This window comes from Petromyzon marinus, chromosome 24, assembly GCF_048934315.1.
Source record: "Petromyzon marinus isolate PM22_M1 ecotype Great Lakes invasive population chromosome 24, UKy_Petmar_22M1.pri1.0, whole genome shotgun sequence".
In the NCBI taxonomy this organism is placed as follows: Eukaryota; Metazoa; Chordata; class Hyperoartia; order Petromyzontiformes; family Petromyzontidae; genus Petromyzon; species Petromyzon marinus.
In genome coordinates this window covers 3,414,360-3,433,460 of record NC_133690.1, presented here as the reverse complement: position 1 = coordinate 3,433,460, position 19,101 = coordinate 3,414,360, and the positions used below count along the sequence as shown (strand labels likewise).

General features: G+C 53.1%; 1 protein-coding gene across 1 annotated transcript in view; it reads left to right on the top strand.

Annotated features, from left to right (window-relative positions):
• LOC142928877 (ecotropic viral integration site 5 protein homolog) overlaps positions 1–19,101 on the top strand; it is a 112,166-nt gene that overhangs the window by 74,701 nt on the left and 18,364 nt on the right. Inside the window, exon 15 of the mRNA XM_076069326.1 lies at positions 1–19,101. This exon is cut by the window's left edge and continues 33,921 nt beyond it; it is cut by the window's right edge and continues 18,364 nt beyond it. The gene's annotated coding sequence lies outside the window, so the exon portion shown is untranslated.

The following is a 19,101-nucleotide window of genomic DNA, read 5'->3' as shown; positions in this document are numbered from 1 at the left end:
CGACCGCCTTCGTCTCCCTAGTGGCAATGTTTACACACCGCACCAGGTACTCATTTGAGGCTGAGTCGATCTAGAGGAGGCCCGGGACCGGTTCAGATAATCGTCACAGGTTTTGGCCGTGAGCGGGAATCGAACTCGGGTCGCCGGATTCATAGCGCAGCGCGCTAACCGCTACACTACCGCTCCCCACTTCCTGTAACACATACATGCATACACGCGCAGGTGAGTTAGTGACGTTTAGAGACTTAAAAAAAAATCCTCGAACATTTTTACATTATTGCTTTTTGTAAAAACTTAGCAGAGTGAATTTAGACGTATCCCTGGCAGCAATGTGCAATGGCTGTATCTACGTTGAACTTCTTTCAGACCGTAACGTAGCCACCGTGCTAATTGGAGGTGCGGCGGGGGGAAGGACAACAAACTAAACACAAACATCAGCAATGTTTAAGAAGGCAGAAGCGTCGGGTGATACGAGCCGGCAGCAGCACTCTGGACAGCGCTGCTTGAAGGGCTCCATGCAGAAGTTGTGAGCAAATCTTTTTTGGCCATTCTCACACTCGTGAGGTTGCTCTGCTGTGACATTTTTGAAGGGTTTCTCTGCCTCCTGACAATAATGCCCAGAGTGCACCAGGAAAACAATTCAGAAGACAACGAAGTGCCTGTTAAGTGTATTGTCTTTTTTACTCGGCTTGATATGGAGACTTAGTAATGACATGGTGACACTTTTTTTTAAATGTTACTGCGCTGACGTCCACCCTGACGTCCACCCTGCCACCCTCGCTGGGCAGGTGGGGCGCGACGTCCACCCTGACGTCCACCCTGCCACCCTCACTGGGCAGGTGGGGCACGACGTCCACCCGTTGCGCTCCTTCCTCCACCGTGTCGGTCAACTCCCGCCAGGCACCCGCTGAGCGAGTGACGGGGGCCCCCGATGCTCGCGCTGCTGGCCTCGGAGCCACACGGGGCTAAAATACACGCCCGTGCACACCACAGCTGCCACTATTAGAGGGGCCGCGGAGCGCGTTATTACCTGCGAGCGCGCTCACACCTGAGCGATTACCTCACTCGCGCAAGACATGGTGACTATCCCGCGGTCACCACCCCGCGTTCACTCTCGCCGCATGTTCCCCCACCGCCACCGAGGACTCGGCTTGCACACGCAGTCGCTCCACACAGAAATTGCAGACACCACACCATCGACGGTCTGTGCTAACTTTTATTCTCGGCGCAAACCACAATCCCTTAAAGCTGCCCAGTCGGCACTACCGGGGGGAGTATCTTGCGAGAAAAGCCTAGGCCTACTGCCGTCTGCGCTCCTGCTCACCCAAGCGTCCTACCATGTACCTCGTAGCCGTACTCGCGGCGTCACACGGACGCTGTGAGAGGCGGAGGGAAGAGGACGAGAAAGCCTTGCCTAACACGGCCTCGTAGTGGCGAATGAGTGGCAAATACACACTGCCTTTCTCGCTTTTTCCACCCCGGCTTCCCACATGTCGTGAATGACTCATCGCGGCTGGCCCGGTAATCTTTTTGCGCCCATACATTATTAAGCCAACTCAGGGGCACCGCGATGTGACTTGTCCTGCGAGGGTCGGCCAATCCCCTGGCACCGGGAAACCGTGGGACTTTCCTCATAGGAACCCTTCGGATTAAAACCCTTTGTGCCAAGCAATCCCACACCAGGACACTACGTGTGTGCGCTGTGTGTGTGTGTATTCAGTGTGTGGTCGCGGAGTTTGCAGAGTGGTTTCGAGGCCGTGGCACCACACAAACCCTGCAAACTCCAGCATATGTGTGTGTGTGTGTAAAAGTGAGTGTGCGCGCATGTGTGTATCTGTCTTTCTTGTGAACCCGAACAGTTTGACTTTTGAACAGGCCTCAGGAATAAGGAACCCGTTCGTAAGTCGGGGGACTGCCCGCACTTTCATTTGTGTGGCCTTTCTTTCTTTGGTCCATTGCGGGATGCTTTGTGCGCGCCGGCTTTTTTGGTTTGATTTTCCCGGGCAGGCTTCGTTGGATGCCCAGGCATCTTCACATCGGGGTCCTGTCGGTTCTGCTCTTCCGCAGCGTCCAATCCCTTTTCCATGTCGGGGGCAGATGTTGATTTTTTATTTCGCGTGAAGCACATTACTGAACATAAAAGGGGACAAGGGAGTAAACGGGTTAGTGTGAGCCACTAAATGCACATGCATGTAAGTATCTGTAGTTATCTATTTGTGCATGTGTGGGTTTTTCTCCGGGTCAATCTCTGCCTGCATCTTTCCGCGTGTATCTTTGTACGTGTCTGACACTGTCCGTGTCTATAGCTGTCTGTATCCTTCGTGTCTCTCAAAGTGTTTGTAAACGTGTCTCTGTGTCTCTCTAGATCATAAGAGATTGAAAACAAATTTCTTCAAGAAACTGCTCGTTGTTGTGTTTAGTTTGCTGTCCTTAACCCCTCCGCTCCGATTAGCACTGTTGTCTACGGAAATGTGTGAAAGAAATTCAACATACACACATCTCCCACGATGATCTGCAGAGGACTCTACTTTTTGTTAAAAACGGCTCTGCTATCTGGAGGAACAAGCTAAAGGCTCACCGATGCAGAAGACGATTAAGCATAGCATGGCTGGCACGATCACGATCAGTGCAATCACGCTGGTCTTCGTGGGCTCAAACTCAGGGTCGTAGTCTGGCTCTGGGATGACGTCGGGATCGACGTCGTCCAGAACCTCCAAAGGTGCCCGCCGTTGCTTTTCCAAAATATTTCCTGTAACACAAAGACAAAGATAAAGGTCCCCCGTGTAGCCTAAACAGACTGTCGGGGCAAGTGCTGTTAGCGAGCACCTATGAAGGCCGGTAACGGTACACAAAGGGGTGGGTGGCCAGCACCACGCCCGACCGCCTTCGTCTCCCTAGTGGCAATGTTTACACACCGCACCAGGTACTCATTTGAGGCTGAGTCGATCTAGAGGAGGCCCGGGACCGGTTCAGATAATCGTCACAGGTTTTGGCCGTGAGCGGGAATCGAACTCGGGTCGCCGGATTCATAGCGCAGCGCGCTAACCGCTACACTACCGCTCCCCACTTCCTGTAACACATACATGCATACACGCGCAGGTGAGTTAGTGACGTTTAGAGACTTAAAAAAAAATCCTCGAACATTTTTACATTATTGCTTTTTGTAAAAACTTAGCAGAGTGAATTTAGACGTATCCCTGGCAGCAATGTGCAATGGCTGTATCTACGTTGAACTTCTTTCAGACCGTAACGTAGCCACCGTGCTAATTGGAGGTGCGGCGGGGGGAAGGACAACAAACTAAACACAAACATCAGCAATGTTTAAGAAGGCAGAAGCGTCGGGTGATACGAGCCGGCAGCAGCACTCTGGACAGCGCTGCTTGAAGGGCTCCATGCAGAAGTTGTGAGCAAATCTTTTTTGGCCATTCTCACACTCGTGAGGTTGCTCTGCTGTGACATTTTTGAAGGGTTTCTCTGCCTCCTGACAATAATGCCCAGAGTGCACCAGGAAAACAATTCAGAAGACAACGAAGTGCCTGTTAAGTGTATTGTCTTTTTTACTCGGCTTGATATGGAGACTTAGTAATGACATGGTGACACTTTTTTTTAAATGTTACTGCGCTGACGTCCACCCTGACGTCCACCCTGCCACCCTCGCTGGGCAGGTGGGGCGCGACGTCCACCCTGACGTCCACCCTGCCACCCTCACTGGGCAGGTGGGGCACGACGTCCACCCGTTGCGCTCCTTCCTCCACCGTGTCGGTCAACTCCCGCCAGGCACCCGCTGAGCGAGTGACGGGGGCCCCCGATGCTCGCGCTGCTGGCCTCGGAGCCACACGGGGCTAAAATACACGCCCGTGCACACCACAGCTGCCACTATTAGAGGGGCCGCGGAGCGCGTTATTACCTGCGAGCGCGCTCACACCTGAGCGATTACCTCACTCGCGCAAGACATGGTGACTATCCCGCGGTCACCACCCCGCGTTCACTCTCGCCGCATGTTCCCCCACCGCCACCGAGGACTCGGCTTGCACACGCAGTCGCTCCACACAGAAATTGCAGACACCACACCATCGACGGTCTGTGCTAACTTTTATTCTCGGCGCAAACCACAATCCCTTAAAGCTGCCCAGTCGGCACTACCGGGGGGAGTATCTTGCGAGAAAAGCCTAGGCCTACTGCCGTCTGCGCTCCTGCTCACCCAAGCGTCCTACCATGTACCTCGTAGCCGTACTCGCGGCGTCACACGGACGCTGTGAGAGGCGGAGGGAAGAGGACGAGAAAGCCTTGCCTAACACGGCCTCGTAGTGGCGAATGAGTGGCAAATACACACTGCCTTTCTCGCTTTTTCCACCCCGGCTTCCCACATGTCGTGAATGACTCATCGCGGCTGGCCCGGTAATCTTTTTGCACCCATACATTATTAAGCCAACTCAGGGGCACCGCGATGTGACTTGTCCTGCGAGGGTCGGCCAATCCCCTGGCACCGGGAAACCGTGGGACTTTCCTCATAGGAACCCTTCGGATTAAAACCCTTTGTGCCAAGCAATCCCACACCAGGACACTACGTGTGTGCGCTGTGTGTGTGTGTATTCAGTGTGTGGTCGCGGAGTTTGCAGAGTGGTTTCGAGGCCGTGGCACCACACAAACCCTGCAAACTCCAGCATATGTGTGTGTGTGTGTAAAAGTGAGTGTGCGCGCATGTGTGTATCTGTCTTTCTTGTGAACCCGAACAGTTTGACTTTTGAACAGGCCTCAGGAATAAGGAACCCGTTCGTAAGTCGGGGGACTGCCCGCACTTTCATTTGTGTGGCCTTTCTTTCTTTGGTCCATTGCGGGATGCTTTGTGCGCGCCGGCTTTTTTGGTTTGATTTTCCCGGGCAGGCTTCGTTGGATGCCCAGGCATCTTCACATCGGGGTCCTGTCGGTTCTGCTCTTCCGCAGCGTCCAATCCCTTTTCCATGTCGGGGGCAGATGTTGATTTTTTATTTCGCGTGAAGCACATTACTGAACATAAAAGGGGATAAGGGAGTAAACGGGTTAGTGTGAGCCACTAAATGCACATGCATGTAAGTATCTGTAGTTATCTATTTGTGCATGTGTGGGTTTTTCTCCGGGTCAATCTCTGCCTGCATCTTTCCGCGTGTATCTTTGTACGTGTCTGACACTGTCCGTGTCTATAGCTGTCTGTATCCTTCGTGTCTCTCAAAGTGTTTGTAAACGTGTCTCTGTGTCTCTCTAGATCATAAGAGATTGAAAACAAATTTCTTCAAGAAACTGCTCGTTGTTGTGTTTAGTTTGCTGTCCTTAACCCCGCCGCTCCGATTAGCACTGTTGTCTACGGAAATGTGTGAAAGAAATTCAACATACACACATCTCCCACGATGATCTGCAGAGGACTCTACTTTTTGTTAAAAACGGCTCTGCTATCTGGAGGAACAAGCTAAAGGCTCACCGATGCAGAAGACGATTAAGCATAGCATGGCTGGCACGATCACGATCAGTGCAATCACGCTGGTCTTCGTGGGCTCAAACTCAGAGTCGTAGTCTGGCTCTGGGATGACGTCGGGATCGACGTCGTCCAGAACCTCCAAAGGTGCCCGCCGTTGCTTTTCCAAAATATTTCCTGTAACACAAAGACAAAGATAAAGGTCCCCCGTGTAGCCTAAACAGACTGTCGGGGCAAGTGCTGTTAGCGAGCACCTATGAAGGCCGGTAACGGTACACAAAGGGGTGGGTGGCCAGCACCACGCCCGACCGCCTTCGTCTCCCTAGTGGCAATGTTTACACACCACACCAGGTACTCATTTGAGGCTGAGTCGATCTAGAGGAGGCCCGGGACCGGTTCAGATAATCGTCACAGGTTTTGGCCGTGAGCGGGAATCGAACTCGGGTCGCCGGATTCATAGCGCAGCGCGCTAACCGCTACACTACCGCTCCCCACTTCCTGTAACACATACATGCATACACGCGCAGGTGAGTTAGTGACGTTTAGAGACTTAAAAAAAATCCTCGAACATTTTTACATTATTGCTTTTTGTAAAAACTTAGCAGAGTGAATTTAGACGTATCCCTGGCAGCAATGTGCAATGGCTGTATCTACGTTGAACTTCTTTCAGACCGTAACGTAGCCACCGTTGCTAATCGGAGGTGCGGCGGGCGGGGGGAGGACAACAAACTAAACACAAACATCAGCAATGTTTAAGAAGGCAGAAGCGTCGGGTGATACGAGCCGGCAGCAGCACTCTGGACAGCGCTGCTTGAAGGGCTCCATGCAGAAGTTGTGAGCAAATCTTTTTTGGCCATTCTCACACTCGTGAGGTTGCTCTGCTGTGACATTTTTGAAGGGTTTTCTTTGCCTCCTGACTATAATGCCCAGAGTGCACCAGGAAAACAATTCAGAAGACAACGAAGTGCCTGTTAAGTGTATTGTCTTTTTTACTCGGCTTGATATGGAGACTTAGTAATGACATGGTGACACTTTTTTTAAAATGTTACTGCGCTGACGTCCACCCTGACGTCCACCCTGCCACCCTCGCTGGGCAGGTGGGGCGCGACGTCCACCCTGACGTCCACCCTGCCACACTCACTGGGCAGGTGGGGCACGACGTCCACCCGTTGCGCTCCTTCCTCCACCGTGTCGGTCAACTCCCGCCAGGCACCCGCTGAGCGAGTGACGGGGGCCCCCAATGCTCGCGCTGCTGGCCTCGGAGCCACACGGGGCTAAAATACACGCCCGTGCACACCACAGCTGCCACTATTAGAGGGGCCGCGGAGCGCGTTATTACCTGCGAGCGCGCTCACACCTGAGCGATTACCTCACTCGCGCAAGACATGGTGACTATCCCGCGGTCACCACCCCGCGTTCACTCTCGCCGCATGTTCCCCCACTGCCACCGAGGACTCGACTTGCACACGCAGTCGCTCCACACAGAAATTGCAGACACCACACCATCGACGGTCTGTGCTAACTTTTATTCTCGGCGCAAACCACAATCCCTTAAAGCTGCCCAGTCGGCACTACCGGGGGGAGTATCTTGCGAGAAAAGCCTAGGCCTACTGCCGTCTGCGCTCCTGCTCACCCAAGCGTCCTACCATGTACCTCGTAGCCGTACTCGCGGCGTCACACGGACGCTGTGAGAGGCGGAGGGAAGAGGACGAGAAAGCCTTGCCTAACACGGCCTCGTAGTGGCGAATGAGTGGCGAATACACACTGCCTTTCTCGCTTTTTCCACCCCGGCTTCCCACATGTCGTGAATGACTCATCGCGGCTGGCCCGGTAATCTTTTTGCGCCCATACATTATTAAGCCAACTCAGGGGCACCGCGATGTGACTTGTCCTGCGAGGGTCGGCCAATCCCCTGGCACCGGGAAACCGTGGGACTTTCCTCATAGGAACCCTTCGGATTAAAACCCTTTGTGCCAAGCAATCCCACGCCAGGACACTACGTGTGTGCGCTGTGTGTGTGTGTATTCAGTGTGTGGTCGCGGAGTTTGCAGAGTGGTTTCGAGGCCGTGGCACCACACAAACCCTGCAAACTCCAGCATATGTGTGTGTGTGTAAAAGTGAGTGTGCGCGCATGTGTGTATCTGTCTTTCTTGTGAACCCGAACAGTTTGACTTTTGAACAGGCCTCAGGAATAAGGAACCCGTTCGTAAGTCGGGGGACTGCCCGCACTTTCATTTGCGTGGCCTTTCTTTCTTTGGTCCATTGCGGGATGCTTTGTGCGCGCCGGCTTTTTTGGTTTGATTTTCCCGGGCAGGCTTCGTTGGATGCCCAGGCATCCTCACATCGGGGTCCTGTCGGTTCTGCTCTTCCGCAGCGTCCAATCCCTTTTCCATGTCGGGGGCAGATGTTGATTTTTTATTTCGCGTGAAGCACATTACTGAACATAAAAGGGGATAAGGGAGTAAACGGGTTAGTGTGAGCCACTAAATGCACATGCATGTAAGTATCTGTAGTTATCTATTTGTGCATGTGTGGGTTTTTCTCCGGGTCAATCTCTGCCTGCATCTTTCCGCGTGTATCTTTGTACGTGTCTGACACTGTCCGTGTCTATAGCTGTCTGTAGCCTTCGTGTCTCTCAAAGTGTTTGTAAACGTGTCTCTGTGTCTCTCTAGATCTTAAGAGATTGAAAACAAATTTCTTCAAGAAACTGCTCGTTGTTGTGTTTAGTTTGCTGTCCTTAACCCCGCCGCTCCGATTAGCACTGTTGTCTATGGAAATGTGTGAAAGAAATTCAACATACACACATCTCCCACGATGATCTGCAGAGGACTCTACTTTTTGTTAAAAACGGCTCTGCTATCTGGAGGAACAAGCTAAAGGCTCACCGATGCAGAAGACGATTAAGCATAGCATGGCTGGCACGATCACGATCAGTGCAATCACGCTGGTCTTCGTGGGCTCAAACTCAGAGTCGTAGTCTGGCTCTGGGATGACGTCGGGATCGACGTCGTCCAGAACCTCCAAAGGTGCCCGCCGTTGCTTTTCCAAAATATTTCCTGTAACACAAAGACAAAGATAAAGGTCCCCCGTGTAGCCTAAACAGACTGTCGGGGCAAGTGCTGTTAGCGAGCACCTATGAAGGCCGGTAACGGTACACGAGGGGGTGGGTGGCCAGCACCACGCCCGACCGCCTTCGTCTCCCTAGTGGCAATGTTTACACACCGCACCAGGTACTCATTTGAGGCTGAGTCGATCTAGAGGAGGCCCGGGACCGGTTCAGATAATCGTCACAGGTTTTGGCCGTGAGCGGGAATCGAACTCGGGTCGCCGGATTCATAGCGCAGCGCGCTAACCGCTACACTACCGCTCCCCACTTCCTGTAACACATACATGCATACACGCGCAGGTGAGTTAGTGACGTTTAGAGACTTAAAAAAAAATCCTCGAACATTTTTACATTATTGCTTTTTGTAAAAACTTAGCAGAGTGAATTTAGACGTATCCCTGGCAGCAATGTGCAATGGCTGTATCTACGTTGAACTTCTTTCAGACCGTAACGTAGCCACCGTTGCTAATCGGAGGTGCGGCGGGCGGGGGGAGGACAACAAACTAAACACAAACATCAGCAATGTTTAAGAAGGCAGAAGCGTCGGGTGATACGAGCCGGCAGCAGCACTCTGGACAGCGCTGCTTGAAGGGCTCCATGCAGAAGTTGTGAGCAAATCTTTTTTGGCCATTCTCACACTCGTGAGGTTGCTCTGCTGTGACATTTTTGAAGGGTTTTCTTTGCCTCCTGACTATAATGCCCAGAGTGCACCAGGAAAACAATTCAGAAGACAACGAAGTGCCTGTTAAGTGTATTGTCTTTTTTACTCGGCTTGATATGGAGACTTAGTAATGACATGGTGACACTTTTTTTAAAATGTTACTGCGCTGACGTCCACCCTGACGTCCACCCTGCCACCCTCGCTGGGCAGGTGGGGCGCGACGTCCACCCTGACGTCCACCCTGCCACACTCACTGGGCAGGTGGGGCACGACGTCCACCCGTTGCGCTCCTTCCTCCACCGTGTCGGTCAACTCCCGCCAGGCACCCGCTGAGCGAGTGACGGGGGCCCCCGATGCTCGCGCTGCTGGCCTCGGAGCCACACGGGGCTAAAATACACGCCCGTGCACACCACAGCTGCCACTATTAGAGGGGCCGCGGAGCGCGTTATTACCTGCGAGCGCGCTCACACCTGAGCGATTACCTCACTCGCGCAAGACATGGTGACTATCCCGCGGTCACCACCCCGCGTTCACTCTCGCCGCATGTTCCCCCACTGCCACCGAGGACTCGACTTGCACACGCAGTCGCTCCACACAGAAATTGCAGACACCACACCATCGACGGTCTGTGCTAACTTTTATTCTCGGCGCAAACCACAATCCCTTAAAGCTGCCCAGTCGGCACTACCGGGGGGAGTATCTTGCGAGAAAAGCCTAGGCCTACTGCCGTCTGCGCTCCTGCTCACCCAAGCGTCCTACCATGTACCTCGTAGCCGTACTCGCGGCGTCACACGGACGCTGTGAGAGGCGGAGGGAAGAGGACGAGAAAGCCTTGCCTAACACGGCCTCGTAGTGGCGAATGAGTGGCGAATACACACTGCCTTTCTCGCTTTTTCCACCCCGGCTTCCCACATGTCGTGAATGACTCATCGCGGCTGGCCCGGTAATCTTTTTGCGCCCATACATTATTAAGCCAACTCAGGGGCACCGCGATGTGACTTGTCCTGCGAGGGTCGGCCAATCCCCTGGCACCGGGAAACCGTGGGACTTTCCTCATAGGAACCCTTCGGATTAAAACCCTTTGTGCCAAGCAATCCCACGCCAGGACACTACGTGTGTGCGCTGTGTGTGTGTGTATTCAGTGTGTGGTCGCGGAGTTTGCAGAGTGGTTTCGAGGCCGTGGCACCACACAAACCCTGCAAACTCCAGCATATGTGTGTGTGTGTAAAAGTGAGTGTGCGCGCATGTGTGTATCTGTCTTTCTTGTGAACCCGAACAGTTTGACTTTTGAACAGGCCTCAGGAATAAGGAACCCGTTCGTAAGTCGGGGGACTGCCCGCACTTTCATTTGCGTGGCCTTTCTTTCTTTGGTCCATTGCGGGATGCTTTGTGCGCGCCGGCTTTTTTGGTTTGATTTTCCCGGGCAGGCTTCGTTGGATGCCCAGGCATCCTCACATCGGGGTCCTGTCGGTTCTGCTCTTCCGCAGCGTCCAATCCCTTTTCCATGTCGGGGGCAGATGTTGATTTTTTATTTCGCGTGAAGCACATTACTGAACATAAAAGGGGACAAGGGAGTAAACGGGTTAGTGTGAGCCACTAAATGCACATGCATGTAAGTATCTGTAGTTATCTATTTGTGCATGTGTGGGTTTTTCTCCGGGTCAATCTCTGCCTGCATCTTTCCGCGTGTATCTTTGTACGTGTCTGACACTGTCCGTGTCTATAGCTGTCTGTAGCCTTCGTGTCTCTCAAAGTGTTTGTAAACGTGTCTCTGTGTCTCTCTAGATCTTAAGAGATTGAAAACAAATTTCTTCAAGAAACTGCTCGTTGTTGTGTTTAGTTTGCTGTCCTTAACCCCGCCGCTCCGATTAGCACTGTTGTCTATGGAAATGTGTGAAAGAAATTCAACATACACACATCTCCCACGATGATCTGCAGAGGACTCTACTTTTTGTTAAAAACGGCTCTGCTATCTGGAGGAACAAGCTAAAGGCTCACCGATGCAGAAGACGATTAAGCATAGCATGGCTGGCACGATCACGATCAGTGCAATCACGCTGGTCTTCGTGGGCTCAAACTCAGAGTCGTAGTCTGGCTCTGGGATGACGTCGGGATCGACGTCGTCCAGAACCTCCAAAGGTGCCCGCCGTTGCTTTTCCAAAATATTTCCTGTAACACAAAGACAAAGATAAAGGTCCCCCGTGTAGCCTAAACAGACTGTCGGGGCAAGTGCTGTTAGCGAGCACCTATGAAGGCCGGTAACGGTACACGAGGGGGTGGGTGGCCAGCACCACGCCCGACCGCCTTCGTCTCCCTAGTGGCAATGTTTACACACCGCACCAGGTACTCATTTGAGGCTGAGTCGATCTAGAGGAGGCCCGGGACCGGTTCAGATAATCGTCACAGGTTTTGGCCGTGAGCGGGAATCGAACTCGGGTCGCCGGATTCATAGCGCAGCGCGCTAACCGCTACACTACCGCTCCCCACTTCCTGTAACACATACATGCATACACGCGCAGGTGAGTTAGTGACGTTTAGAGACTTAAAAAAAAATCCTCGAACATTTTTACATTATTGCTTTTTGTAAAAACTTAGCAGAGTGAATTTAGACGTATCCCTGGCAGCAATGTGCAATGGCTGTATCTACTTTGAACTTCTTTCAGACCGTAACGTAGCCACCGTTGCTAATCGGAGGTGCGGCGGGCGGGGGGAGGACAACAAACTAAACACAAACATCAGCAATGTTTAAGAAGGCAGAAGCGTCGGGTGATACGAGCCGGCAGCAGCACTCTGGACAGCGCTGCTTGAAGGGCTCCATGCAGAAGTTGTGAGCAAATCTTTTTTGGCCATTCTCACACTCGTGAGGTTGCTCTGCTGTGACATTTTTGAAGGGTTTTCTTTGCCTCCTGACTATAATGCCCAGAGTGCACCAGGAAAACAATTCAGAAGACAACGAAGTGCCTGTTAAGTGTATTGTCTTTTTTACTCGGCTTGATATGGAGACTTAGTAATGACATGGTGACACTTTTTTTAAAATGTTACTGCGCTGACTTCCACCCTGACGTCCACCCTGCCACCCTCGCTGGGCAGGTGGGGCGCGACGTCCACCCTGACGTCCACCCTGCCACACTCACTGGGCAGGTGGGGCACGACGTCCACCCGTTGCGCTCCTTCCTCCACCGTGTCGGTCAACTCCCGCCAGGCACCCGCTGAGCGAGTGACGGGGGCCCCCGATGCTCGCGCTGCTGGCCTCGGAGCCACACGGGGCTAAAATACACGCCCGTGCACACCACAGCTGCCACTATTAGAGGGGCCGCGGAGCGCGTTATTACCTGCGAGCGCGCTCACACCTGAGCGATTACCTCACTCGCGCAAGACATGGTGACTATCCCGCGGTCACCACCCCGCGTTCACTCTCGCCGCATGTTCCCCCACTGCCACCGAGGACTCGACTTGCACACGCAGTCGCTCCACACAGAAATTGCAGACACCACACCATCGACGGTCTGTGCTAACTTTTATTCTCGGCGCAAACCACAATCCCTTAAAGCTGCCCAGTCGGCACTACCGGGGGGAGTATCTTGCGAGAAAAGCCTAGGCCTACTGCCGTCTGCGCTCCTGCTCACCCAAGCGTCCTACCATGTACCTCGTAGCCGTACTCGCGGCGTCACACGGACGCTGTGAGAGGCGGAGGGAAGAGGACGAGAAAGCCTTGCCTAACACGGCCTCGTAGTGGCGAATGAGTGGCGAATACACACTGCCTTTCTCGCTTTTTCCACCCCGGCTTCCCACATGTCGTGAATGACTCATCGCGGCTGGCCCGGTAATCTTTTTGCGCCCATACATTATTAAGCCAACTCAGGGGCACCGCGATGTGACTTGTCCTGCGAGGGTCGGCCAATCCCCTGGCACCGGGAAACCGTGGGACTTTCCTCATAGGAACCCTTCGGATTAAAACCCTTTGTGCCAAGCAATCCCACGCCAGGACACTACGTGTGTGCGCTGTGTGTGTGTGTATTCAGTGTGTGGTCGCGGAGTTTGCAGAGTGGTTTCGAGGCCGTGGCACCACACAAACCCTGCAAACTCCAGCATATGTGTGTGTGTGTAAAAGTGAGTGTGCGCGCATGTGTGTATCTGTCTTTCTTGTGAACCCGAACAGTTTGACTTTTGAACAGGCCTCAGGAATAAGGAACCCGTTCGTAAGTCGGGGGACTGCCCGCACTTTCATTTGCGTGGCCTTTCTTTCTTTGGTCCATTGCGGGATGCTTTGTGCGCGCCGGCTTTTTTGGTTTGATTTTCCCGGGCAGGCTTCGTTGGATGCCCAGGCATCCTCACATCGGGGTCCTGTCGGTTCTGCTCTTCCGCAGCGTCCAATCCCTTTTCCATGTCGGGGGCAGATGTTGATTTTTTATTTCGCGTGAAGCACATTACTGAACATAAAAAGGGACAAGGGAGTAAACGGGTTAGTGTGAGCCACTAAATGCACATGCATGTAAGTATCTGTAGTTATCTATTTGTGCATGTGTGGGTTTTTCTCCGGGTCAATCTCTGCCTGCATCTTTCCGCGTGTATCTTTGTACGTGTCTGACACTGTCCGTGTCTATAGCTGTCTGTAGCCTTCGTGTCTCTCAAAGTGTTTGTAAACGTGTCTCTGTGTCTCTCTAGATCTTAAGAGATTGAAAACAAATTTCTTCAAGAAACTGCTCGTTGTTGTGTTTAGTTTGCTGTCCTTAACCCCGCCGCTCCGATTAGCACTGTTGTCTATGGAAATGTGTGAAAGAAATTCAACATACACACATCTCCCACGATGATCTGCAGAGGACTCTACTTTTTGTTAAAAACGGCTCTGCTATCTGGAGGAACAAGCTAAAGGCTCACCGATGCAGAAGACGATTAAGCATAGCATGGCTGGCACGATCACGATCAGTGCAATCACGCTGGTCTTCGTGGGCTCAAACTCAGAGTCGTAGTCTGGCTCTGGGATGACGTCGGGATCGACGTCGTCCAGAACCTCCAAAGGTGCCCGCCGTTGCTTTTCCAAAATATTTCCTGTAACACAAAGACAAAGATAAAGGTCCCCCGTGTAGCCTAAACAGACTGTCGGGGCAAGTGCTGTTAGCGAGCACCTATGAAGGCCGGTAACGGTACACGAGGGGGTGGGTGGCCAGCACCACGCCCGACCGCCTTCGTCTCCCTAGTGGCAATGTTTACACACCACACCAGGTACTCATTTGAGGCTGAGTCGATCTAGAGGAGGCCCGGGACCGGTTCAGATAATCGTCACAGGTTTTGGCCGTGAGTGGGAATCGAACTCGGGTCGCCGGATTCATAGCGCAGCGCGCTAACCGCTACACTACCGCTCCCCACTTCCTGTAACACATACATGCATACACGCGCAGGTGAGTTAGTGACGTTTAGAGACTTAAAAAAAAATCCTCGAACATTTTTACATTATTGCTTTTTGTAAAAACTTAGCAGAGTGAATTTAGACGTATCCCTGGCAGCAATGTGCAATGGCTGTATCTACGTTGAACTTCTTTCAGACCGTAACGTAGCCACCGTGCTAATTGGAGGTGCGGCGGGGGGAAGGACAACAAACTAAACACAAACATCAGCAATGTTTAAGAAGGCAGAAGCGTCGGGTGATACGAGCCGGCAGCAGCACTCTGGACAGCGCTGCTTGAAGGGCTCCATGCAGAAGTTGTGAGCAAATCTTTTTTGGCCATTCTCACACTCGTGAGGTTGCTCTGCTGTGACATTTTTGAAGGGTTTCTCTGCCTCCTGACAATAATGCCCAGAGTGCACCAGGAAAACAATTCAGAAGACAACGAAGTGCCTGTTAAGTGTATTGTCTTTTTTACTCGGCTTGATATGGAGACTTAGTAATGACATGGTGACACTTTTTTTTAAATGTTACTGCGCTGCGTCCACCCTGACGTCCACCCTGCCACCCTCGCTGGGCAGGTGGGGCGCGACGTCCACCCTGACGTCCACCCTGCCACCCTCACTGGGCAGGTGGGGCACGACGTCCACCCGTTGCGCTCCTTCCTCCACCGTGTCGGTCAACTCCCGCCAGGCACCCGCTGAGCGAGTGACGGGGGCCCCCGATGCTCGCGCTGCTGGCCTCGGAGCCACACGGGGCTAAAATACACGCCCGTGCACACCACAGCTGCCACTATTAGAGGGGCCGCGGAGCGCGTTATTACCTGCGAGCGCGCTCACACCTGAGCGATTACCTCACTCGCGCAAGACATGGTGACTATCCCGCGGTCACCACCCCGCGTTCACTCTCGCCGCATGTTCCCCCACCGCCACCGAGGACTCGGCTTGCACACGCAGTCGCTCCACACAGAAATTGCAGACACCACACCATCGACGGTCTGTGCTAACTTTTATTCTCGGCGCAAACCACAATCCCTTAAAGCTGCCCAGTCGGCACTACCGGGGGGAGTATCTTGCGAGAAAAGCCTAGGCCTACTGCCGTCTGCGCTCCTGCTCACCCAAGCGTCCTACCATGTACCTCGTAGCCGTACTCGCGGCGTCACACGGACGCTGTGAGAGGCGGAGGGAAGAGGACGAGAAAGCCTTGCCTAACACGGCCTCGTAGTGGCGAATGAGTGGCAAATACACACTGCCTTTCTCGCTTTTTCCACCCCGGCTTCCCACATGTCGTGAATGACTCATCGCGGCTGGCCCGGTAATCTTTTTGCGCCCATACATTATTAAGCCAACTCAGGGGCACCACGATGTGACTTGTCCTGCGAGGGTCGGCCAATCCCCTGGCACCGGGAAACCGTGGGACTTTCCTCATAGGAACCCTTCGGATTAAAACCCTTTGTGCCAAGCAATCCCACGCCAGGACACTACGTGTGTGCGCTGTGTGTGTGTGTGTATTCAGTGTGTGGTCGCGGAGTTTGCAGAGTGGTTTCGAGGCCGTGGCACCACACAAACCCTGCAAACTCCAGCATATGTGTGTGTGTGTAAAAGTGAGTGTGCGCGCATGTGTGTATCTGTCTTTCTTGTGAACCCGAACAGTTTGACTTTTTAACAGGCCTCAGGAATAAGGAACCCGTTCGTAAGTCGGGGGACTGCCCGCACTTTCATTTGCGTGGCCTTTCTTTCTTTGGTCCATTGCGGGATGCTTTGTGCGCGCCGGCTTTTTTGGTTTGATTTTCCCGGGCAGGCTTCGTTGGATGCCCAGGCATCCTCACATCGGGGTCCTGTCGGTTCTGCTCTTCCGCAGCGTCCAATCCCTTTTCCACGTCGGGGGCAGACGTTGATTTTTTATTTCGCGTGAAGCACATTACTGAACATAAAAGGGGACAAGGGAGTAAACGGGTTAGTGTGAGCCACTAAATGCACATGCATGTAAGTATCTGTAGTTATCTATTTGTGCATGTGTGGGTTTTTCTCCGGGTCAATCTCTGCCTGCATCTTTCCACGTGTATCTTTGTACGTGTCTGACACTGTCCGTGTCTATAGCTGTCTGTATCCTTCGTGTCTCTCAAAGTGTTTGTAAACGTGTCTCTGTGTCTCTCTAGATCTTAAGAGATTGAAAACTAATTTCTTCAAGAAACTGCTCGTTGTTGTGTTTAGTTTGCTGTCCTTAACCCCGCCGCTCCGATTAGCACTGTTAGCTACGGAAATGTGTGAAAGAAATTCAACATACACGCATCTCCCACGATGATCTGCAGAGGACTCTACTTGTTAAAAACGGCTCTGCTATCTGGAGGAACAAGCTAAAGGCTCACCGATGCAGAAGACGATTAAGCATAGCATGGCTGGCACGATCACGATCAGTGCAATCACGCTGGTCTTCGTGGGCTCAAACTCAGGGTCGTAGTCTGGCTCTGGAATGACGTCGGGATCGACGTCGTCCAGAACCTCCAAAGGTGCTCGCCGTTGCTTTTCCAAAATATTTCCTGTAACACAAAGACGAAGATAAAGGTCCCCCATGTAGCCTAAACAGACTGTCGGGGCAAGTGCTGTTAGCGAGCACCTATGAAGGCCGGTAACGGTACACGAGGGGGTGGGTGGCCAGCACCATGCCCGACCGCCTTCGTCTCCATAGTGGCAATGTTTATACACCGCACCAGGTACTCATTTGAGGCTGAGTCGATCTAGAGGAGGCCCGGGACCGGTTCAGATAATCGTCACAGGTTTTGGCCGTGAGCGGGAATCGAACTCGGGTCGCCGGATTCATAGCGCAGCGCGCTAACCGCTACACTACCGCTCCCCACTTCCTGTAACACATACATGCATACACGCGCAGGTGAGTTAGTGACGTTTAGAGACTTAAAAAAAAACGCGAACATTTTTACATCATTGCTTTTTGTAAAAACCTAGCAGAGTGAATTTAGACGTATCCCTGGCAGCAATGTGCAATGGCTGTATCTCCGTTGATCTTCTTTCACACCGTAACGTAGCTACCGTGCTAATCGGAGGTGCGGCGGGCGGGGGGGTGGGAAGGACAACAAACTAAACACAAACATCAGCAATGTTTAAGAAGGCAGAAGCGTCGGGTGATACGAGCCGGCAGCAGCACTCTGGACAGCGCTGCTTGAAGGGTTCCATGCAGAAGTTGTGAGCAAATCTTTTTTGGCCATTCTCACACTCGTGAGGTTGCTCTGCTGTGACATTTTTGAAGGGTTTTCTTTGCCTCCTGACTATAATGCCCAGAGTGCACCAGGAAAACAATTCAGAAGACAACGAAGTGCCTGTTAAGTGTATTGTCTTTTTTACTCGGCTTGATATGGAGACTTAGTAATGACATGGTGACACTTTTTTTTAAATGTTACTGCGCTGACGTCCACCCTGACGTCCACCCTGCCACCCTCGCTGGGCAGGTGGGGCGCGACGTCCACCCTGACGTCCACCCTGCCACCCTCACTGGGCAGGTGGGGCACGACGTCCACCCGTTGCGCTCCTTCCTCCACCGTGTCGGTCAACTCCCGCCAGGCACCCGCTGAGCGAGTGACGGGGGCCCCCGATGCTCGCGCTGCTGGCCTCGGAGCCACACGGGGCTAAAATACACGCCCGTGCACACCACAGCTGCCACTATTAGAGGGGCCGCGGAGCGCGTTATTACCTGCGAGCGCGCTCACACCTGAGCGATTACCTCACTCGCGCAAGACATGGTGACTATCCCGCGGTCACCACCCCGCGTTCACTCTCGCCGCATGTTCCCCCACCGCCACCGAGGACTCGGCTTGCACACGCAGTCGCTCCACACAGAAATTGCAGACACCACACCATCGACGGTCTGTGCTAACTTTTATTCTCGGCGCAAACCACAATCCCTTAAAGCTGCCCAGTCGGCACTACCGGGGGGAGTATCTTGCGAGAAAAGCCTAGGCCTACTGCCGTCTGCGCTCCTGCTCACCCAAGCGTCCTACCATGTACCTCGTAGCCGTACTCGCGGCGTCACACGGACGCTGTGAGAGGCGGAGGGAAGACGACGAGAAAGCCTTGCCTAACACGGCCTCGTAGTGGCGAATGAGTGGCAAATACACACTGCCTTTCTCGCTTTTTCCACCCCGGCTTCCCACATGTCGTGAATGACTCATCGCGGCTGGCCCGGTAATCTTTTTGCGCCCATACATTATTAAGCCAACTCAGGGGCACCGCGATGTGACTTGTCCTGCGAGGGTCGGCCAATCCCCTGGCACCGGGAAACCGTGGGACTTTCCTCATAGGAACCCTTCGGATTAAAACCCTTTGTGCCAAGCAATCCCACGCCAGGACACTACGTGTGTGCGCTGTGTGTGTGTGTGTATTCAGTGTGTGGTCGCGGAGTTTGCAGAGTGGTTTCGAGGCCGTGGCACCACACAAACCCTGCAAACTCCAGCATATGTGTGTGTGTGTAAAAGTGAGTGTGCGCGCATG